The sequence below is a fragment of the Ammospiza nelsoni genome, chromosome 15 (assembly GCF_027579445.1).
Source record: "Ammospiza nelsoni isolate bAmmNel1 chromosome 15, bAmmNel1.pri, whole genome shotgun sequence".
Lineage (NCBI taxonomy): Eukaryota > Metazoa > Chordata > Aves > Passeriformes > Passerellidae > Ammospiza > Ammospiza nelsoni.
In genome coordinates, this window is record NC_080647.1 from 14,965,354 (window position 1) to 14,989,597 (window position 24,244).

The following is a 24,244-nucleotide window of genomic DNA, read 5'->3' on the forward strand; positions in this document are numbered from 1 at the left end:
GGTCTTGCTGCTGTTCACCACCTCCTGCAGGGTGCCTGGCCACCCCCAGCCAGCAGCAGAGGTGTCCTGTGTCAGGTGAAGGGTCAGTGCTGGTTCCAGCCCCTTGTCTGGGGCTCTGGCCATCTCCCCACCCAGGGCACAACCTGCAGCTCTCATTGCAGCTGCTCAGGGAGCTTCCTGCACCAGGAGTGTTCCTCTACTTTCAGCATAACATCCTCTTATCATAACCATGCTCCAACCCAAATTCCAAGAATCTCACATTAAAAAATGCACACCTATCTTTTAATATTTATAAATGAGTACTTCAAGACAGTAAGACTTGTTTGTTCTAATTTTTACACCACAACTAGAAAGCACTGTGAGATAGCAGCAATAACTCTGATTTAACCAAATTTTGTTTGCAAGTAGCACAAGGTTATCAATTCAGCAAAGGATTTTACAGCCTGCCCCCACAGTGAATAAATTCCAGAGAAAGAGAGAGTGGGGGCCATAAACACCTCCTAGGTAAAATGTCTATTACCCTTAGCATATTTATAATTTGGCTTAATGTAGAATTTGGAGATTTATTTTTGCAACATTTCTTTTTATTCAGCTTCTACAAAGACTCACATTCTTTTTCTCTGCACCCTATCAGCATTAACAATCATTAAAGTGATATCAGCCTAACTTGAAGCATGGTCTGACTTGGCAGTGTGATGAGCAGTGCTTCTCTGTGCTTTCCATCCTGTTTAGGGGTAAAGGCTGCTGGGCTGCATTTGCATACATTAGATGAGTACAGGTGTCCCTACTGCTAAGATACCAATAAAATATTCTTTTAAGAACAAAATGAATCCACTCAACCTAAAAAGGAGTCTAAAACATTCTTAAATAATCATGGCATCTTCATTTTGAGAAAAAAAAAAAACCAAACAACTTTTAAGCATCCATGGCTTAAATATTATTAGGATTTCTAGAAAAAATATTCTTCAGCCCCAACACAGCCCATGTTTTATTTAAATTAGCATTACACCTAAGAGCTTTAGCACATATTTTCTTCTCAGGCAGTCCTTATTACTTTGTGACTGTTTCGCTTCACTCCTAAATAACAGTATCACCAGCTAAATGAATAGAGTGAGCCACACTTACAGATGATTTATACAGAACTAAAACATGTATCAGGAGGCATATTTCCACCCTGAGTCTCTGGATACAGCTCCCTGTGGCAGCAAAGGATCTCTGTGCCTTTCTGCCCTGAATTCCTAATGAGATCATTTGCATACATGCACACTCCTGAGCTCTGGCACGCACAACTTTGCACAAAGTTGGAAAGCTCCATCTGGGAAAGGCACACTGTGTGCCTCACCCTGTTCTGAACATCCTCTGCAGCCACTGCAAGCATCACTTGGCACACCAGAGGACTCCTCTGCTTCTGCAAGGAGAGGGGAGAAATCAGACAGGAAGAATGGTGCCCAGTCTTATTCAACAGTCACACACCAAGCACTGGAGCACTTAGAGCTGTGGGGATTTGTGGCCTCACCTCCATGGCCAGAAGAACCCTTTTCCTTACTGGTGAGGTCAAACAGTGAAGAGCTGAGAGCTGATAATCAGCCATGTCAACTTCCATTTGGTTCTTCACATGTGATCCTAAAGAAGTCCCAAGGATTCAAAAAATGTTGTGGATAACAAGCAAAGTAATAACCAAAAAAGAAAGTACGTGAAGAAAATAAGACTCTGAAAATAATTCTATCAGGTGAGGATAAATCAAACTATGGTGCTGGATGCTGCATTGCTGGAACCCTGGTTGCTGAGCATTTAGACCTTCTGTGCTGACAAACACTGACCCCCAACAGAACACTGCATTTGACCTAAGGCCATGGAGAAAGTTCTATCATTCAATTTTGGAAGCTAAGAGTTTGGGCATGCAGTTTGATTAAAAGTGTATAATATAACATGGTAAAAAACTTGGAGTTTAAGGTTTTAGGCAATAGTAATACATATAAAGCAAGATAGAGGTTGTAAAGCAGAGGCTGGTCCTTCTTCTTTATCTTCTTCATAAGTTTAAGTGGTGTTGTGGAGCAGTGATAGCAACAGAGGAAGCATCAGAAGGACTAGGAGCTAAAGTTGTAACTCCTGCAGCATCACTCAGCTGCTCAGTACCCTGGATAATATATTCTGTATACTAAGAGGTATTTTTAGATGCAACTTCAAACCCAGCATTTGTAAAATTGAAGTGCATTTTTCTACCTCCTTCACACAGTTCAGACCTTGTTTCAGATTTGAAGGAATACTAGAGAAAACAACCTGTAAATAAAGAATGAACCCCAAAGCAACCATGAAGATACTGAGAGAAAAGCCCCCCATACATTCTACATAACTTCTACTGCTTTGGGTCTCTCCCTTCCCTGTGTGGCCATGATTTTCACAGATTTTCAGCATCATACTTCTCAGATTTTATTGCAATCAGCTTGAACACCACAGGAATCTGTCAAGCAGCACAATCACATGAGGGCTCATAACCAAACACAAGGACTTTTCCCTTCATCTTACCACACTGCAACCATCTCAAGCAGGCAGAAGGGAGAGAACACAACCTCCTACTCCATCAGGTACAAGGAGTTCTGTGAATAAACCTCAGCACTGGCTCAGAAACAAGAGTGTGGCTTTTGTGCTAAGCTAAGCAAAGCAGTGGCACGAGGAAAGGCCAGCACTTTTGGAAAGAGGCAGTTACTCAAGAAAATTTGCCATCTTGTAAAATTGTCCTTTCTTCACCCACATGGTGTTAGGCACAGCCCCCACTGGGCTGTGCTTAAACACATTCCCAACAGCCAGGCAGACCTGACGCTGATCACTGCTGCCAGGATATATTAGGATTATTATATCCTCACCCTGCTTTTTACATTATTCTCTAAGCATCTGCTATTTGCCACTGTTGGAGACAGGATACCAGGCTGTCAGTAATTGTTAGTGTCAAGGAAACAAGTGGACTGCTCAAGAAAAAACTGTGAAAAAAATGAAGGTGGCAAAAAGAGAGAGGTAGTAATCAAGGTGGAATCATAGAGCCTCAGAGATGAGGTCAAGGGGTGCTAAATAAATAATAAATACCAGGGTGAGCACTGAGGGGATAGGAAATAGAAAACAGCCCAGTGATTGGAAGAGGAAGATTTTACTCTGTATTCCTGCTAGAAGGGAAGCACCTCAAGGGCAGAACAAGGGAAAAAGATTATCAAGCTAAGGAAAAGACACAGATGAGGCAAGGAGCTGGACAGGAGCCTTTTGGATGGGCCACAAATATTAGTGCAGCAATTTTAAGTGCCCACCTGGACATGAGACCCAAAGCAGCATCACAGCTGCTAAAGGACTGAACTCCTAAGGAACAAAAAAACAAACTGTATTTAAACACCAGCAGAGACCTCAGAACAAAAGTATGACAAAACAAGAGTGCTCAAAAACCAGTTTTGTAATTTGCTTTATCTCTGTCATGGATTTTATGAATACCTCAACAGCAACCTGTTCAGTCTCTCCTGGAAACCATCACCCAGTGGCCAGCAGGAAGCTGAACCTGAAAGCAGCAGAAATCATTGTGACTGCAGGGCCTCCTGAGCCTGCATGTGATGGGAGCCTCCAGCAGCCTTTGGAATAATCCTGGCATTTTTTCATCTATTTAATAAAGGGGGGATGGGGGGAGGGACTAGCAGCTGTGCCAGCACTGCAAACTTGCTTTTTGCAAACAGCTCAATGACACATCACACACTGACTGTAAGAATATCATTACCTGAAATTACTACAGCACATTTTAAAGATCACTGATAATTGACAAGATGTTATTTTAATGAGGCACCATCAGTGAATGGAAGTGCTTTTAACTGGGCCTACAGAGACAACTCTGACAGCCCAGTGCAACTCAGAACTGGCTTAAATGATAAATATTGCCAAACTTAGACAAGCAGAGTCAAACAACTCAGTCCTCTCCTTGTGCCCAGCCTTATCAGAGATCAGACACTGTAACAGAGAAAACCACAAGTCTACTTGCCTAGGATCAAAGAATGCAGCGGGGAAGAATCTACCCCACTTACAGAAGGGGGAACTGTTATGTTGAAAGTTGGAGAATTGAAAATATATATGGGAGTCAGAGCAGAAAAACGGAACACAAGGTCCCAGGGCCAAGCTGGAGCTACAAGATCTAATGACACTTTAAGATGTTTGAAGAGAGGCAAGGTTAGAAATGTCATGTTTCTGTGTATGGTGCTAGTGAGAATATTAGTAAAATCTGGGATTCTGCTGTCCCAGAGAAGCCACCTCTAATGTCCACAGCACAAAAAGATGCTGAAAACCATAAAGAAATGCATAGAATTTAAGTGCCTGAAAACAGATTGCATGGAAAGGGTTTCAATTATATGATCTCTTCAGCAAAAAGAAGGCTGAGGAATGATTTGTCCACATCATGGGAAATGATTTGCATTACCAGCAGGCTCCTTAATTAAGCAAACAAAGGATGAAGATGATTCAACTTATGGAACAAGAAAATAAACAGATTGGATTTATTATTTTATAAATCTCCAGAAATAATTACTCACCAACACAACCACCCTGAGGATACCTTTGAGAACCAGTTATCTGTACTCTTTAAATAAGCCTGAATATTCTTCTGAAAGGCAAGGACAAGTTGCTGGGTGAAATTTCCTATAGCCTGTGTCACCAGGATGACCCCAAGGATTGTGCAATAATTGCAGAACTGAGGAATGCCACAGAATATTTGCCATATTCACACTACAGTGCTCAGACCTACTTACTTACATGAGGTTTTCTATTTGCACACAGGTTTAGAAAATAGAGAATGAGATGATTAACATTTAAAAGCAGTTAAGTTATCAAGACAAGAGAGCTGTTTGGTACATTTATTCCAGCATTCAGCTATTTTATTGTTGTAAGCCGAGTACATAGCACTGGGTACCATAAAATATAAAAAATCAGGCTTTTTCAAAGGGAGCATATATTAAATTTAATCCATAACTGTAAGAGTTTCAATAGAAGCACAATAGCTCCCATCAGAAACATTAATATTACAGTCTTCCAAATAACAATGTCCACAATAACTGTGTGCAAACCACTATATATATTAAATTACAGATAATTAATATGCTTCTGCATTTTATTATTGGTCCCTTTGCAAGCAATAGCTGTTCTAAAATCACGTGTCTGCCCAGAGCTTCCTGAATGTCACAAAAAGAAAAATTGTGGTCAAATGCTGCAATTCTTGGCATGAAAGCACACTCAGAATTCCACATTTTGGCTGAAACAAATCCCACTCTGCTGGTCTTCTCTCTGCAGCAGTAACTGCCTGCACATAGTCAAGGTGTTGGGAAGTGGGCAGGAGCAGAAGATCCACAACACCCACTCACACAAACATGTATTATCAGTCTGTACTGACACAGATTTGCCTCTTTGGTTTCACCATAAAGCCTGGAACATACAAGTCTGGTAGCTAAAACTGCTATTGAACAGGAAGCATGCCCAGCAGGGCCAATCAAAGAGATGGTTTATAGAATCAAGTGGCAGTATTGGGTCCCAGTGTGCAGAAAAGGAACAGCACCAGCTCTCGGGATGCTCAGGAGCAAAGAGCAGCACGCACTCCACAGCCCCACTCCATCACAGGGACTGACAAAGGCACTCAATTCAGCAAGGCAGAGCTCAACCTGCAGGGTCAGATCCTCCACCAAACCCTTCCAAGGAGCCTGGAGCACCCCAGGTGGGGCTGGTGGCTTGCTGAATGTGGCCTGAGAGCAGCTGCTGTTGTGGGGGGTTCATCTCACCCAGCCCTGAGCCAGCCATGCAGGCTCCACCCATGGGACTGGAGAGGACTGGGCACTTCCAGCCTGCAACTCATCTCATCTTGCCGTAGACAGGGTAGTGGTTCCCTCAGAGGGCTTTTTTCTCTGCTGCAAAGAAAATCTAAACATGAAGCTCCAACACCAATGCTTGCAGCGTCAGATTAATGCTCTTGTCTCTGTCAGAGCCAGGTAATTATATCTGTAATGACCAGTGAGATCTTCCACACTGTCACACCTAACAAATAAAGCTGGGACAGAGTAGAGAGAACAACTTTGCCACTGCTTGAGTTGGAATCAGAATTTATTACTGGTTATTTAATATCTGTGGAGGAAAAAAAAAATCAAAATACAGAAATCAGTAATAAAGGAGCCAATTGGTCATAAAGGAACCAGAACATGTCCTGCTGTCCAGAAGACCAAAGTGATGAGCAGAATGTGTCCTGGCTGTAGAGCAAATTAGCTGAAGTAGTCACTGTGCAACTTGAATTCATGGACTGTGGCCCAAGGATGGAAAAACCTTGGCTGGCAGTGGGGCTGCTCTGTATCATGTCCTGGCTCACCACTAAAGTGCAGCATTGCTGTGCAACCACCTCCCACCTCTATTTTCCCCTTTATTGATTGTGCAGAATTCATACAATATTTATAGCACAGGAGGAGCATCACAGTGATGGGGGGGTGATGCCATTTCTCTAATGTTTGTTGACTTATGGCTAGAATGTGCAATTCAGCAGCTGAGGAATGTATCATTCCTATTCATGCTGCACTGCTCACAAGTGCTCACATCTCAGCCCATGTCAGCTGAACAAAGGTAGCCAGATCCTTGGACACTTGCCACTGCAGCTATGTTGTAGAATTATGGTGCCTTGAACATTTTATGATCTCTGATGATAGCAGCATTTACACTGGGCTGATGGTTCAAATTAATCTGATTTTCAGAAGCTACAGCATTTAATTAGGATCGGTAATAAAAATTACAGCATTGAAGGAGCATTATGACAGCATCTGTCCTGATCCGGGGGTGGGGGAATCAGGATTTTTTAAAAAACAATAAATTATTAAATTTGGTTAGTCACAACCAAAGAAAATTACCTTCTGGAACAATAAACAATAGATAGCAGCTGCCTCATCTTTGGGGTGGAAAGACACTTGATAATTTTGGACCTCAAAATATTTCTTTGATGTGTTGTAAAACCCACTCAACAATACAGATCCCTTTCGGTACATTTTCTAAGCAGCTACATCCTAGCACTCCATTTTTACTTTTATTGCCTTTCAGACTGGTGAGAGCAATATAATGATTCATCATTAAAGTACTCCTTAAGCAGCTTTGTTCCTATTTGTTGCTATATATATTAAATAGAAATTGCTCTTTGAATTCACCTCTAAAGTCAGACTCAGTTTTTTATCTAACAAGAATGATCTCCAGTCATCATCTGAATCTAGCAAAGTGAGAAAACCTTTTGCATAATATAAATATCTGCATTCACTAAGAGGAGACTAATGCCACCACCTACCGTGAATGCATTTTATAAGTGGTACAAAGCCAGATAGATTTCAAATGGAGTCTCTTAAAGACACTCCAGGCACCCTCAGAAAGGAACAGTTTTATCTCCAACTCAACAGTTTCTGGACCACAGGCTTTACTCACCTGTAGCTGGTTTACAAGCAGCACACAAACCATAAAAATGCAATGGTTGCTGAAAGAGTGCAGGTACCTAAAGACAGGCCCTTGTTTAAACCCCTACAGAAACCAGGAAATCACTCCCTGGCAAGGAGTTCTTTGCTTGGCCTGTCTGTTACCCTCCTCCTGGCCACCTGTGACTGATGAGCAGCTCATGACTCACCAGCTATTCCAGCATGGCTGGGCAGCCACAGCACCTCATGGATAAGGGCAGGCATTGCCTCCCAAAGGGCAAACCTGCAGAGATCCCAGCATCCCTGATGCCAGGTCAGCGCTGGGCCCATAAGAACATCAAATTTAGCCCCTTGTTGCAGAGGGGCACAGGAGGAGTCCCCGCCCTAAGTCTCCAGGGTGGGCAGAATGTCACTGCCAGGGGAAGGTGATCAGTACAGCATGTGTGACACAAAACACTGTCCAGTTCCCATTTAATAAATTATAATCTTTTAAGTTACCATTATTAACCCTAACAAATAGCTCTCAACTTCCACATAGTTAGAGTTTAATGCAGAACTTTAGTGCTGACCAGAAAGGCTGATCAGAAATAATCAGTGGTTCAAAGACCTCTGGTTTGATTTCCTAAGCAGATACAAGTAAGGTAGTAAGGAAGATATTCCCATCCACTTCTTCAGAACACAACACATGGAAATATGCCCCAACATTTTGCTGCTCTTGTAGAAGGACCTTTTACAAAAGACACTTGCTGGAATAGAGGCACAAAGATGACCAAAATAATTGCTGGCCAGCAAGTGCCAAATCCAATTTTGAAATCTTGTTTTAGAACCATTTTGCTTTGATTCAGGCAGTTCTAATCACCATTCTGTCTGTGTGCAAACAGCAGTAAATGGGATGACTAATAAATATTCTTTTCTAATGTTTCCTGCACAGACAATGGTGTTGCTTAATGCCCACCACCTTTTATAAGCGCTGTTTTAGACAGAAGTCATTCAGATGACCTTATACCAATTCCACACTGGTGAGACTCCACTGCACGTTCATACATTTGTGTTTTCACCACTCCAAGTGAAGCCAGGAGATTTTCCTCCTCTTTGTGGGAGAAATGAGAGTTGCTATGGAGCACTGGATATCACCTGGTGTGTGGGTAAGAAGGGATCCTCTTTCTCAGGACAGAGAGAGCAGCTGTTCCAGGTTTCATCACAGCCTCCATCCCTGCATGAATCTTGATTCATGCACAACAACAAATCCACCAGACCCACTTCTGCTCCTCCAACACAGAGGGCTTGCAGAGCAGAGAGGTTTTCTCAACAGGATCCCAGAGGGGGACAAGTGTCCTGTTCTAGCAAAAAGAGAAGGAAATGTGTTCTTGACTGCATTTGGGCCCAAGAGATTCACAGCGCAGATGACAGTGCTGCTCTTTCTCCTGAAGAGTGCAATCATGAATTACACATTTGTTCTGCCAGGGTGCCACAGAAACACTTCTGAAACTGTTCCACAGCAATGGCACCATTGGCTGTGCTGTATCAATAGCTCTGCAAGGCCAGGAGCAAACACAAACCACTCTCCATGTGATGCAGGTGTGTAATCCAGGCAGCCCCTTCCTTTTCTGCTCAGCCAGGCTTCCTTGGCCAGGTCTGCACTCAGGAGCCAACAAGCAAACCTACATGTGTGGGTCAACCAGACCAACAAAATCAGAGGTATCCAATACTCAACACTCTGCTTTTCCAGAAAACCGGAAAATTTCCTTCAGCTGAATCTTTACAGAATAAAACTCCCACTGGAGGTCTCAAGACAAACCAGAAAGAGCATGCCCTGATGGTGAGAAGGTAACAGTATTAGCTGCTGATTTTGTTAGGGATTTCTCAAGAAGGCAACTTTCAAAACAAGCCTAAGTAAATTTGATGGCACTGACAGATTTTTTTCTCCCAGGTACTGGTGCAAAAAATCCTCAAGCAAAGGTTCTGGGTGGTAAAGTAGTTAGAGTTGAACAAAACTCCTCTCCACAGGGCTGGGAAAGCAAAACACAAATCCCAGATTCATACACAGCTGCTTCTAAAACAAATTTCCTTCTCTACTTCTGAACATCAAGATCAACCCTTAAGGACCTCAACATTCCCTCCTCCTCAGGGAAGATCATCGCCTTTTTTCTTCCTCTTAGTGTAATTTCGCTCCTCAAAAAAATACCAGCTGCCATCAGCAGCATTTTCCCTCCCTGTGTGGGTGCCCTCTGTCCTCCCCACATCCACAAGAGCTGGATGAAGGGACCTGTAAAGTGCACTGTGTCCCAGTTTCTGAACCAGAGCATAACCCAGCATACTGCAGCCAACCTCATGGAAAGGTCATATAGCAGGAAGAAGTAAAAGCTCCCAGGTGTATTTCACTGAGACACAGGGTAGTTTGTTCCAATTAAGTGCAACAACTTTATTGTCAATCAGAAAAGGTATCACTCAGGTATCATTTGCACTCTGCTCTCTGCTGCACACAAAGAAATCACACACGTATTTTCTGTCTGGCATTATAGATTACAAATTAAGCCCTGTTCCCATGGACAATTTTTAAAAATTGTATACCCCAGACCAAGGAGAACGCTGTATCCCCCAGAACAGATCACGGCATATTGCACAGGCAGCAGCACCTACCTCCGTGAGCCGACAGAGCCAGCAAGTCAACATAATTCCTCTTGGCTGGAGACATTTACCCCAGCTCAGGCAGCCGGGGCTCTGCTGCCATGCCTGGAGCTCCGGACACACCAAGAAAGCATCTTCTGTGAGCAGCACGGCTCCTCTCCCAGCCCCAACTGCAGCGGCGGCAGCCTGGCAGAGCAGCAGCAGTTGAATTGCTGCACATGTATCTCTGCAGATTATTTCCTGCTCAAACACTTGGCGTAAAAGCAGATGCTCTTAACCCTCTGGAGGCCTCTGTCTTTGTCCCCCCTCGGCAGAAGAAAGCTAGCAACTCCAAATATTCTGCGCTGAGGCCGGAGAGGAATGACCGGAGACACGCAGGGCATCTTCCCAGAAGTAGTCCCAAGCTCGTGTTAGTTGCAGTCACTTTGCGCTCGGGGAGCCAGGCATTCCCAGAGCAGCCCCCAGCATCCCCAGGCAGGCACCACACTGCATCACCCGCTGCAGATCCCCAGCTCCAGCCGAGCACCGCTCGGAGCTCCCGCGGGGGCCCCGCAGGGTGGGTGCTCAGAGGTGTGACCCTGCGGCTGGAGGCCACGGCCGGGCAGGTGCGGGACACGAGCGGAGCAGGAGGGATGTGCGAGCCCAGCAGGGTCAGGCTGCTGCTCGTGGCTCGGCGCTCTGCGGCCCCGGGCGCTGCCCCATCACCCGCCCGGCTCCGGGCACGGCGCTGCCCGCTGGCACCGGCTGGAGAGCGGCAGCGCTGCTCCCGCTCACAGCCTGCGAATGTGACTGGGAAGCATGGCTGAAAACATGCTACAATTAACAGGAGGGAGGGAGATACTATTGCTCTCCCGCTAGTCTTAAAGGCACATTGCTCGCATGTGCCTGTTGAGGATGCGAGCGCCCGCAGCTTCGCTCCCGGCTCTCACCCTTCTGCAGGTGGCCAAGAAACCCAGGCAGGAGCCCTGTCCGGGGTTGGGGAGGGAGAGCACCCCAGGAGTCAGGAACTGAAGGGGCAGCTAGCAGGAATGCCTCCATCAGGGACTGGGAGTGTGGCCTGACACACCTTCACCGCTGTGCTCGGCATCCAAGCAAGCCCTTGACACCCAGCCTGGCTGGTCACCCCTGCACTGGCACCTCCACCAGCATCCCAGCCTGAATGCTCACCCCTGTCAATGGCACCCCCACCAGCATCCCAGCCAGACATGGGGCACACTGGCCACTGCCCCCTGAATCCCACACAGCACCAGTCATTGTCTCCAGCAGGCAAGGAGGGTGTGGTACCCCCCAGGAGCATGGTGTGGTGTGCCTCTCTGGTCTCGGCAGGAGAGTCAGGTTAGTGGCACTGTTCCCACTGGCCCCAGCAGCAGGTGCAGTTTTGCACCTTGGTTTACACAGCAAGGATATCCCTTCAGCACAGCCAGAAGCTGAGGCACTGAAATCCAACGTGCCACACATCCTAAAGCTGTGATGAGTTCTGCAGATCTTAGACTGGCAGTAGCATCTGGGGCCACGGACCCAGGGCTGGGGCCAGCAGGCTGTGCACCAGCTGAATGCCACAAATTGTCTCTTTACTTCTCCTCATCCCCTCTCCTGAGTGCCTTGGGATACTCTGGTTTGTCCTTCACCGTGTCACAGCACATATATAACAATAGCAATGCCAGTAAGTACAGCTCACATCAAGTTTTTCCCTCCCTTTCCCCCATAACAGCTGACATCTGAAACTCAGAAATCTGCAAAACAGGTGATTTACCCTATTAAAAATCCCCACTTCTTTCTCAGCAGCAGTTGTTGCCATACTTAAGATGCTTTTCTGAGCAGGACAAACTGGTGTGAAGCCCTGAACCTTGTTAAGCCTCTGCGTCACACAGCAACCCGTTAGCACCTTTGATTCTCCAAGGCCATGGAGACACCAAAATTAACCTGATCAATACCTGCCTTCATCACTGTTAGCAGTGGGGATATTTTAGCCTGAACACACAAAGCCAAAATAAATTACTATGATGAAAAGTTAAGCATCCTGTAACTTCATTCCTGAAAAACAGACTGAAAGGGAAGGTACCCTTAACACAAAACCAGCAAATACTCATCACTAATGCAAGAATGCATCACAGCAAAGCAAATTCTTTCCTGTAGTGCTAGTACAGGGGGGCTATTAAAACATTATCCCCTGATGAAACAAGTGCAATGCATGTTTCACTGTTTCCAGGCCATGCAGCTTTGTGCAAAAATACCACAGTGAGTTAATTCAAAATTCTCTTTATTAAGCATTGCATATCTTAAAGAAAGGCTTTTAACACCAGACCTACAAAACACGTCTAAGTAGCAATCAAAATGCTAGGCAGAGACACTTAAGGCTTTATGCTCCCGAAGTTTCTCCCCTGGGTATCAAAGATCAAATTTGTTCTCCAGAAGATAGCTGAGGATTTCTCGAGTTTAATGCTTCCTGAGCTCATTGATTAGTATGCAAACACAGCACAGTGACTACCAGCACATCACTACAAGGATCTGTCCTGAAAGAAGGCAGCCCTCTGCAGCACACTCAATTGAAAATATTCTGTGTACAGGCACTATTACTTCTTAAAACTACAAGATCTGATGGACCAACCAACTTTAAATTCAGGGGAAATGACTGCCTATTAAATTCATAAGATCAAATGCTCCTTTGAGTTATTCCATTTTCTACAACAGAGTGTTTTGGCATGAGAAACTCAGGTCAGTAGGGTCATATCTTTCTGTCAGATACCAGGTCTGTCACTAAAACGTATGCACATGCTAGCAAGGGTAGATTTTCTTTGGTATTTAGTGTAATATAAGACTTCATTCTAAAAATATTTGCATGTAAGGAAGCCATCATATTGGGAAACATCACACTACAGAAAGCTGAATCATTAAAGATGTCTGCAAACAACGGCAAGACCCAAAATCCACATCACAATTGTACTAAATTGCATATTCCACCAAATATATGTATTCTAATTAGACTGCACTGCAAATCAACCTTTCTCAAAGACTTTAAATGCATAATAAATAAACGTAAACTGTAAGAAACACAGACATCATTAGAGTGGGGGTTTAAAAAAAGAAAAAATAAATAAAAAGAACTTTGGAAGTCAGAAACCTGACTATAACTATTCCCAACTTTCAGAAACATGCTTCCAAGTGTATTGCTATGTGATACCTGAGGAATATCAACTCTAAAGCCTTCTGAAACTCAGAGCTCCCAGGTGGTGGACGTGTCCATGCACACAAAACAAGCAACTACCCAAGAGACAGCAGTCAAGAGCATATAGCAGGCTGACCCTACTGGGACTTATAAAAATAACAGCATGAGTTTAAATGGCTACTTTGGAAAAAAAAATAAAGCCAAGCAGGAGTAAGAGAGATGGAGGCTTGGCAGGATGAAACTGTACCCACTTGCAGGGGTCCTGTAAATATTGTGGCTATCTCTGTTCAGAAATCCCAGAATACTGACCTCAGCCTTCATGTTACAAAATTCTCATGCTCTACTCCTGACATTCAACATCTGACCTCTCTTTATAACTATTCTTTTACTAATTCATCTTCCAATAAATGGCTTGTGCCCTGCTGTTACCAAGTTGCAAAAAGATCATGGTTGGTTTGTGGCAGGTAAGTAAACAATTCATACATCACACAAGCAATTCATACATCATGTAAACAATTCATATGTTTATTGTTGGCTCACCCTTCAGGTCACATATAAAAAGTGGGAGGAAAGGGCTCTGTACAGTGTGAGAAGCAATGTCAGCACAATCATTTCAGCCTTCTGGAGAGTGATGGCTGGAATTGCACTTGCACACTTCATGCACTGAAGCTCTGCACTGGCCAACCCCTAAGGCAAGCACCTGAATTCCTGCACATAACCATGGCAAGAGCAGCACTGGAAGAAGCCAGGACACCCTAGTTAAACAACTGGCAGGGAGATTGTCCCTCCTGAGCCTTGCACCCGCTTTTCTCACACACAGTAGGAACCATACTGAGTAAAGTGAACAGCTCCTCTACAGACCATGAACCAAAAATTTTGACCAAGTTAAAAAATTTGGAAAGTGGTGAAAGCTTCTCTAAGGAGGACATTTCACACACATGTCCAAAATCTGTAAAGGGTAAGCGTCACAGCACATGCCACAGCTGAGATGGCCACAATACAGAGTATCAACATGCAATTTCAGAAAGCTTTAAGCATCCCCATACAAAATCCCACCTTACCACATCAGAAGACTTCAGGCATCTGCCCACACAGAGTAGCATGATCTCCCCTCAGAAGGCTGCAAGCAACTGCCCTTCTTGTTCTTTAGCCCAACCTTTTATACTCTCATGCTGATGCATTGCACCTGTGAGTCCTCTGCTCCCTTTGGTGACTGGTCAGTGCACTGGACACTCATTGCTGTCAATGCTGCTCACAGCTGTAGCCCATTGGGGATCAGGTTCAGCCACAGCCCCATCCCAATCACCACAAACTGTGTGCCTACAGGTAATGCCTGACTCTGTACTCCCTACAAACTCTTGGCTACAAACAAATTGGCAGTCTCTGGCACATGCCAAACCTTCCACCCCAGGGTTCCCTGAACTTGTTCTCCAGGCTGCCTAACAGAGCAGCCCCCAACATTTTTGTATCAACAACCACTCTGCAGTTTTTCCTATCAGCCCTCACCAATAACCAGCTACTGAGCACCTGCCATGACCCCATGGATGTCTGGAGTTCAGAATCACTGGTGTGAGACTGAGAGGGCTCCAGCCAGAAGAGAGGTGTAATAGCAGATACCAGAGCATGGAGTCTGAGAAGCAACAGCACTGACTTTTAATACCCAGCTTGCTCAGAAACTGCCTCCAGCCAAACTAACAAAAGGAGCAACCAAAGCATTTACAGTTTTGAACATTAGCCTGGTGAGCCATCAGTCCTGAGGTTTATTTATATTGGAAAAACTTCAGAAGTTCAAAAAAGGCATCAGCATCCAAGCAAGCCACACTGCCAGGCTGCAGCACCTCACTGGGACACATCATAGGTACAGTGTGCTGTGTTTACCCAAGGAGATGCATGGTGACTAGAATGGGAGTTCACTGCAGGGAAAAGCTAGGGACATCAGAGACCCAAATATCCTTTCAAACACCCTATTTGCAAGACAAACCATTCTTTTGACTTGGCCCATTTAGAAGCAGATAATCCTGATTATGAATCTTTAAGATATCAGCATCATATTGTAGTTTTTTTGCAAGGTTTGGTTTTTTCTTGTTTTAAATCAGTATTTATGTTTTGCTTGAAAATATTCCGTTGTATTTAGATATTAGAATCCCACAGACCTCCTTGTACCTGTGATTTAGAAATGGAAGTATTTGCACTGTGAGTAAGGTTTGCAGAATTCAATGAATGTGTTGGCAAAGAGTCAAAAGAGCATGCTTGGACAGCCTGGGGATTATAAGGTCCCCCCAGCTGCCTTTTACAAGCTAGCTGGTTTACCTTTATCAAGAGTTCCTACTTGAACTACTTTTTAGAAGTCAGCCTTTCTTTCTCTGAAATTTTCAAATGTATTTGAGAAATTAAACATTAAAATAGGACCAGAGGAATAGTTCATCAGACAATAATTTTATATCTACTGAATGTCCTTTGTAGTCAGAGAAACCTGGGCCAAACCCTAGAGCCAAAATCAGCTCTGGTATCTACAAGTACAAATCAATGTATTCAGAATGAAGCTCTCAAAGAAGACAAATCATCATTCAGAGATGGGGGGCCATGGCTCTGGCTGGTGGTGCTTCTTTCTGATTCAATAATGAAAGAAAGGTAGCAGCTAGGAATTAAAACCCCAAAAGGTGCCAAAGAGAAAACAGGCTGTAGCAAAGTGACCACCTGGGTATTTAAAGACTCTCCTGAGGTTCAAATGCAGCAAGAATGATTAAACATGGATACAGAGCCCAAACTACAGGAAGAAGATCCTCTGTTTCTTGGTGCAGGCGAAGTGAAGCTTAGAAGTATTTTAGGAAGGTGAGCACTGGTAATAGCTTTACTGTAGGACAACTAGGTTAAATTGAGCTGGGATAAAAAGGAGTGAGACTGAATTATTTAAGCTTCCTTTCTGCCCATATGTGCTGTGAACAGCTGATAAGCCGTAGGAAGAACATGCTACTTTTAGATCTCTTGACTTTCCTGTGCCAGGGTCCTTGTCTCTCTGCTGAGCAAACAGGGAACCAATGCTACTGCAACTGGAAGCTGGGAAACATGGGCTCTCCCTCTGCCTCTGGCTGATGAGTTATTTTGGGCTAACAAAGTTCATAACCCATTCTTCAAAATGACCCCAAGATTCCATTCATATTTGGGAGGTGCTTTGAAAAATGCCAGTGCAGCTTAGTCCCCATCAGCTCCTGCCTGCACCAACAAAGGCTCCACAACCAGGAAGATCTGTCCAGGCAACTGTGATGAACAAGCTCTGTGTTCAACTGGGCTACACAAATACCAGGGAAATATTGTGAGGAGAGGTCTTGGAGAAGCACTGTTCTAGTTAATGCCAAATGAGGAGCTCGTGTGCCCTCAGCTTGAGACCAGAGCTGCACAGGCTTGGGCCCCAGAGAGCCAGGGGAGCACCCCAGCACCCAGGGGCACAGGGGGACACAGCAAAGCCATTGGACACCTTCTGGCACCCTCCCCACCTCATCTTCCTTCTGGGGATCTTCTTTGTAATGAAATTTTTCCTTTCATCAAAAATTTTACATTATTTTATGGCCATGTTAGATTTTCTATTTATATCTGTTTTACTTTTATACGATTTTGGAAGAATTCTAAAAGGCTGTTACCCCATACCTTTGAAGAATTTGACAAATATTGCTTCTGTTCAAAAGTCCACGGGAAGCAACACAGAACAAGCCTGTCAAGTCCATGCTGGGACCAGCAGATTCACACCTCCAACTTCCTGTTCCACTTCTGGAGACCGTATCTCTGATTTGCAGCCAGAGGACAATCCCCACCTTTCCTTTGCCTTGCTGTCCCAAACCCAAACACCAGTTAAAAGGCATCTCCATGTGCAGGTTATGGCATGTTAGCACTGACAACCTCATGAAAAGGGAACCGATTTCAGCACCAAAAAGCAGTGAGCAGACTGTGGGAGCAGTGAGCCTTCCCTTCACACAGAACTGCACTGGAAACCTGCATACTGGGGGTGCCCCTCTGTCTCTCAGCTGCAGCATGAGCTTGTTCATGCTTTGGGCAGCACCTGATGGAGTCAGAGAATTAAAGAGTCAGTTATTTAAACCTGCAAGGTCCACAAACCCCAGCTGAGAAAGTGAGAGAGGAGTGAGATATCACAGCTGACACCACAGCAGAGAGGGAGACCTGCTCATGCTGGGCTGAAGAGGGGGTTTCTCATAGAGCAGCTGTCAAAACCTTGTTCTGAAATGCCTCAGCAAGCTCCACCTCAGCCTTGTCCTAGCCTGGACACCTGGGGACAGCTCTGTTTCATTTTCCCCAGCAATTCCAAGAGCTCCTGTGGCCCCAGGAATCCTGCTGGAGCACAGGGAGATGACACCATCCCCTTCTGCACCCATGACATGTTGTGAGGCCCTTGTACTCCCTTTTTTGGGTTTTGAGTTGTTGCTGAAATGGCTTTCAAGGTATTAAAAAGTTTTTTTTCTAGCCCCGTGCTTGAGAAAGAAGTTGAGATTTTTTAGCTTTGGTTTTCAAGGTTGTTTATTTTGTCTTATTTAATACTTTTTGTTTTAGACTTGCAGAGGTCTGTCTGGTAGGTCAGGTTGAGGCACACTGACTGCCCTCAGGGTGGGTTATTCTTTTATACTAAAAACTATGTGTATTTTATTTACAATAATTTTTAATACTTATCACTTATGTTAGACAGTTTGTTTCTACTTCAAACTAATCTAGAAGTGCTACTATTACAGCAGAAGATGGAGGACAAGAAGAAGAAGGAGAAAGACATGATATGCTTAGATTTTTCTATTTTGTTTTTTGAACTCTTATTTTAAAATCTCTAAAATTTTACTTTTTTACTTTGGGATAAATTCACTATTATTTTATTTAAACTTTTGCAGCTTGTAATTCTTCCCACAAAATTGGTAATTGTTTTCACAGGTTAAAATTGAAGGCACAGGTGGTTTTGACTCTGTGCCAAGGTGTTTGAGCTCCCTGCATTATAACCCCTTGGCAGGACACTCGCTGGGGAGCTGTGATTGCTCAGCCTGAGCACATTAACCCAGGAGCACTGCAAAGGTTTATCTGAACCAGGGCTAAAAAGAAAATTACAAAGAAGCTTTGGCAGAAGGGTGAAACCTATCATTAATTTTAGTAGTGAATGATCTAAAATATATAAACACATTGTCCTTTTATAGCAGGACTGGGTTTCTCTATTGCTGCCTTAAAAATGTCATGCTAGCTCCACCTAGCACACGGAATGCTTGTACTAGCACTGGGGAACTATTCAGGATTAAGTATGGCCACTTTTGTTCAGTTTGATCAACTGGTTATTTGTTACTATTCAGACTAATGCTTCTATTTAATTCCTTTCACCATCTCCCACAGGAAAAATATGGGCTTCAGCTAACATCTCAAGGGTACATTTACTAAGAATGCAAAAGATTTTACAAATAAATGAGGGGGAAGGCAACACTTTGCTGTACATCACATATATTTTAAAAGTCCATTAGAGTCCTCTAGATTTATCATGCTACCAGAACTGAGATGGGTATTTAATACAAGAAAAATTTTGTAGGTCAATGCAGAAACCTAAATGACTGATGCAAAATTGCTTGGACAATAAAAGTGTTCAGGCCACCCCCTGCAAATACTGCCTAACAACTCACACCCTCCAAGCCCTGCTGGTCCCAACTGGAGCAGTGTTATCTCATTAAAAGCTTCTGCTCAGTCACTAAGCAGTACAACCACTAAAACAGGATTTCTGGAATATTAATTCCAAAGGAAGACAATAAAACATAATGATATTACTACATCCCAGCTAATTTTTTGTGATTGGCTCTCCACTAAATTTAACAAAAGAAATTTGCAATCAACAAACAATATTTTGACAACAGACAGAAATAGGAAGGTTTTGGAGAAGTGGCAATCCTTGAAGGAAGACATGCACTTCCCTGCAGAAATCCAGGAGGGATTACTGTGCCCTCTAATGGGACAACTTCCCTTCTGAACAATGTGAGCAACCAAAAAATAAATCATTGAGGGGACATTTTCCAGTGTTCTGTTCACCAGTTTAATGAGAAGCTTTGCTGCCATTCAAATGGCTGGTCCCATGGGCCAGACTGAGCTGTCTGGGGCAAATGCTTTTTTGGCTTCTCCCTGAAGTCAGAAAAGGCTGGGGAGGTTTGAGGGGGTCATGAGAAGTTTAAGGTTTGCACACCCCTCCAACAGACTCAGGACTCTGTCATTGAAGTGATTTGTAGTTCAGGTTCATAGGCTTTCTCATCAGGAGGAACCTTGCACTTTTTCTGCACAGAATGACAAACACACCCACAGCTGTGGCACTTCAGATGGGGCTGGAATGGCCCTTTACAGGAGACAGAGCATTGCCAGAACACCCTGAGCCTCTGCAAACCCACAATGCAAACCCTGGCCAGCTCTGAGCTCAAACACTCCTGGCTAGGGGCCATTCCCAGGTTCTAGGAACACAGAATGTGCTGAGAAAGCTGCAGACAAAGGGAGGATGATGGGCACGAGTTACTTGGATTTGTGAAAAAATAGGACCTAAAGCAGATTGCCTTTTACAATTACACAGCCACAGGGAAACAGCACAGCAACAAAGACATGGCAGAAACGCAACAAAAGCCATCACACATCCTCAGTATAGCGCACTACCCACAGGAAGCAGGCTCCTCTGTACATCCACTAGCAATCAGACTTTCAATACTTTCATTTTCAAAGAAAACTAACAACATAGAGAAAACATTTTGAAGATTAGGCGTTCTGCAGAGATAAGAAAAAGAGCTGATATAGACCTTAGTCATAGCACTGAATAACAGCAAAAAGAGTCAGGGAAACACAGATCAGAGCACACTCCACCCACGGGGATCCAAAAGGTGAGTCCATGCCTGAGAGCTGCACTATCTCTCCTGTGTGGGAACCCTGCTCCTGTTTTACAAATGCACAAATACACATCCCTGCTTCACACACGTGGAGCAGCCTGAGCCCATCTATCTGCCTGGGGGCTTTGGGCCCACACCATGTGCCAGTGCCACCAGGGCAGGAGATGGGGAGTGGCTCTGCCTGCACATGGGGAGGGTCTGTGGTGCTGTTCACAGGGGTCCCGGGATGAGGGAAGAGATGAGAAGCTTGACTCCGTATTTCAGAAGGCTGATTTATTATTTTATGATATATATTATATTAAAAGAAAATGCTATATTAAAACTATACTAAAAGACTAGAAGAAAGGATTTCATCAGAAGGCTTGAAAGGAATAGAAAAGAATGACAATAAAATCCTGTGACTGACCAAAGAGTCTGAGACAGCTGACTGTGATTTGCCATTAATTAGAAACAACCACATTACACCAATCACAGATGCACCTGTTGCATTCCACAGCAGCAGATAATCATTGTTTACATTTCATTTCTGAGGCCTCTCAGCTTCTCAGGAGAAAAATCCTAGCAAAAGGATTTTTCAGAAAATATCATGACAACAGGGTGTGTCATGAACTGAGTGCCAGGTCCTTGGCAGAGCTGCTGGGGTGATGCCACGTTGATAGCAGATGCTGCTAACACCTGTTGATGGGTACAGCAGTCCCTTTTTAAAAGCAGTCAGCCATGGGAGGCAGGGAAGCATGGGCCTCGTAGGCACAGATAATTGTTTACCAGGTGCCAGTAAACAAAGGAAAAGCTGTGCTGCAAGGTTACAGAGTCAGGCAGGACACAAAGGAATTTGCATCCAACAACAGCACCACTCCTCAAGGAAAAGAAGCACCAGACTGAAGCTGTAGGACCCAGAGCAATGGACTGCATTGCTTCCTGCAGAGCAGCAGCAGAGCAGAAAACATAAACCCAGTAGAGTTTCAAAGGGAGCTGGGTCTAGCACAGAGACCAGACTTCATTCAAAGATTCATTCAAAGAATTTTAGCTCTTCCTTTTCCACATCACATTCTTAAATATTCCCTCTGCTCAGTCTGCTTTAGAAACTCATTCTTTACTAAATGAATCTTATTTTTCCTAGACTGGTTCATTCAAGTGGGATACTGAACACAGTATTGAAGTAGAAAGGGAACTGTGGCTTCCAGACAATAAAGCTTTCCTCTCCAGAGGCAATGTCAAAAATAATCTACAGACCTGGGCTGTCGCTGCAAAGAACCCTTGCACCAAACAAGAGCTGTAGCTGGTCAGTCCACTTTGTATGTTAGGGCAGTCAGGATTCAGTTTGCAGCCTGGCAGTGGACAAAATAAATCTTGAAACAAGTTTGTGTTAGGGTGCCCTCACTGTGCACCTCATTTCTTTGCTTCTTGCTGCATTCATGTTAACGTACTCTTCCTCCACTGCCAGTTTCTTTTTAAATCCCCACTTGGAGCTGCTGTGATAAGGGGTGTTTCCATTACAGATTCTCAATTATTCTTAAATTACTAAAACATTCGGATTTCAAATAAGTCCTCTTTTCTTTTCCTTCAAGATTCTATCAAATAGTGCCCCAGCTAATTATTGTCTTCTGACTGAGTTTCAAAACTCAGCTTGTTTGATGCCACAAAAGCATAAATCCCAAGAAAAGAAAAAAATCCCTGGAAATGCAGTCCTTTGCTTCTTTCATTTCAAATTGGTTTTGTGCCATCAATGAAATCATCCTGTGAGGAAAAAAAAATTACATTCCAGCCTTTGGGGAGTGACTGAATAGAAAAACTTTTAATATGCAAAGTTCAAAAAGCAACAAGAGAAAAGAGGTTTTTGGAAGGAGCACCTCTGGCTGGCCCTAACAATAGCTTTTGTCATTCCCCAGGCTCCAGCAGCACAGTCGGCCGGCTGGCTGCATAATTTAACATATAATATCTTATGCATCTTGATCTTATCAGAACACTTTACAGAGGCTAATGGAAATGGTAGAATAGGCTTTGGAGACCTTCTCCAGCACTTGCTTTAAACTGCTGGGTTTACACAGCATCCAGTCAATTACCTAAATCTATCTACAGACATCTACTGTCAAATGAAGCAGAAAGTAAAAGGCATTTCATAAAAGCATGGATGGAACAGACATCAGCTGACCATGAACAGCACATGACTGTTCAGTCATTCATACAGTGATTTATTTAATACCCTCAGAGTTCATATTTCAGAAGTTCTTTTTTCCCTAGGCTTGCTCCTTCTTCTAAGGCTTGCTATTGTAAAGATGACAGCACATTTTGCTAGCAAATAACTGTGAAATACATTCTACTTCAAAAGTTTACTACAGAAAAAGTTCTTGTATTTTGCCATAACTAACAAAGAACAGAAAAGTGCCATTTGTTTGTCTTTGGCTTTTATCTGTTAAAGATAAAAGAAAGAATTGAAGGCACTGAAAATAAAGCATTCATCCTGCATACAAGCAGTGCTGGAATTACATCTTTTCATGGCTGCTTTTTTGACTCAAGCAGCAGTCTGGCAGGGCGGACATCATGCCCAGAGAGTTGTTTTTCCCAGGGTGAGAACAAACCCTTACACTCTAGCTGTTCTGACCTTGCAGCTTTCCCACACACACGGAAGTTTGACTGCATGATTTGTAGAACATCTCAAGCTGGAATTTTTTCCCCTACCCAAAGTTAATCCCTGTGCCAAAAATAGATCAATGTGAATCAGCTGAATCTAGGAAAACAGAGAAAACAGGTCTGTTGCTAAGCACAATAACTTCAAGAAAACTGCACTCATTGTAACACCATAATTATCACCCCAGCTGTGCAGAAGATAATTATTTCCACTAAGATGTGGCAACCTTTTGCAAAGATGAGACAGATACTTCCACTTTCAATCACCCAATGCAATACCTGCATTTATATCAAGATATTAGGGGACAGGTAAAAATAACTTGATTAACTTTGTGCATTCTTTTTATATCACTTATGTCCTTTACTGCATCTTGGCTTCCATATATGCCATAAATCAGCAAAAGGAGAGAGCAACAAAAATAGAGGGACACAGAAAAGATGAAGAGCTAATATTCAAATCCTCCCACAGAAGGCAGACAAACCTCCAAGGAAATGTGGGCAGATTCTTCTTGGTAGGAGGAGAATGAGAACATGAAAAATATCAGCCAACCAAAATAATGGAAAAAACCAAAAACATACATACATATGGATGGCCCTGGGAAACTGGCAGGGACCTCTCTGCAGGAGTTGTGTCTGGGGAACAAGATGTCTCAGGGCTTTTAAGTCAAACCATCCAGCCTTGAGGTACCACAGCCTGTCAACATCCAAAGCTAGCACAATGATCATAAAAGCGAAACAGGAACTAGGACACACTGATAAAAGCACTAAAATCGCCTTGAAAACACAAGAGCTAGGAGATTAGCAAGCTAAACAATACTTTTTCCTCCACGCTGTCATGGTTGATTGTTTAAAGCCTGTCAAAAGCTCCTCTGGGAAACCCTTCATAGATATACTGAGAGCAGTGGGAGAGTGGGGAATCAGTCAATATTTAATAACTTTATTACTCAGACAGTACCACATGCAATTAATTGAAAATTACAATGGCTTTTGGGGGAAATGTGCTTTTCTTTTGCAATAACAACCAAGCAACTTGTAGTATTCTGAAACTATTATTTTCCTTTTTAATATTTGAAAGAGGCACAAACCTTTGCTAAAGCCATAGCAGAATCTTGAGGGCACCTCAACTACCAGAGAATTTCCAGCAATAACTTCCATCACCAATGCTGGAAGTTTTCTCTTTGCCATCTCACTTTCTTTCCAAATCATGAGCAAACCTGAGACTGCACTGAAATCATTAGCACCGCCCACCAGGCAGATCTGCTGTCACTGCACATTGCCTCTCTCCAAGACAGACAGCTGCCGGCTGGGTCTGGACACCAGGCAGGAGCCTGGCAGAGCCCCCACAGCTCCAAACTCATGGGCTGCCTCCAGTTCCTCCCTCAAGGAAAAAAGACAACTTCCAAAGGAAGCCCATGAGCACATTCAGCTCCTACATCACGCTAGTGGAACTTCTGTTGGAATGCTGAGCGCGTATCAGAAGTTCACAATTCTAA

The 24,244-nt window shown here is 43.7% G+C and overlaps 1 long non-coding RNA gene across 1 annotated transcript; it reads right to left on the reverse strand.

Annotated features, from left to right (window-relative positions):
- Positions 1–13,740: 13,740 nt before the first annotated feature.
- On the reverse strand, positions 13,741–14,361 carry LOC132080204 (uncharacterized). Its single transcript, XR_009419518.1, has 2 exons — positions 14,298–14,361; positions 13,741–13,971 (listed from the first exon to the last, which is right to left on the reverse strand). It is a non-coding gene; the product is annotated as an uncharacterized LOC132080204 (long non-coding RNA).
- Between the last annotated feature and the right edge of the window lie 9,883 nt (positions 14,362–24,244).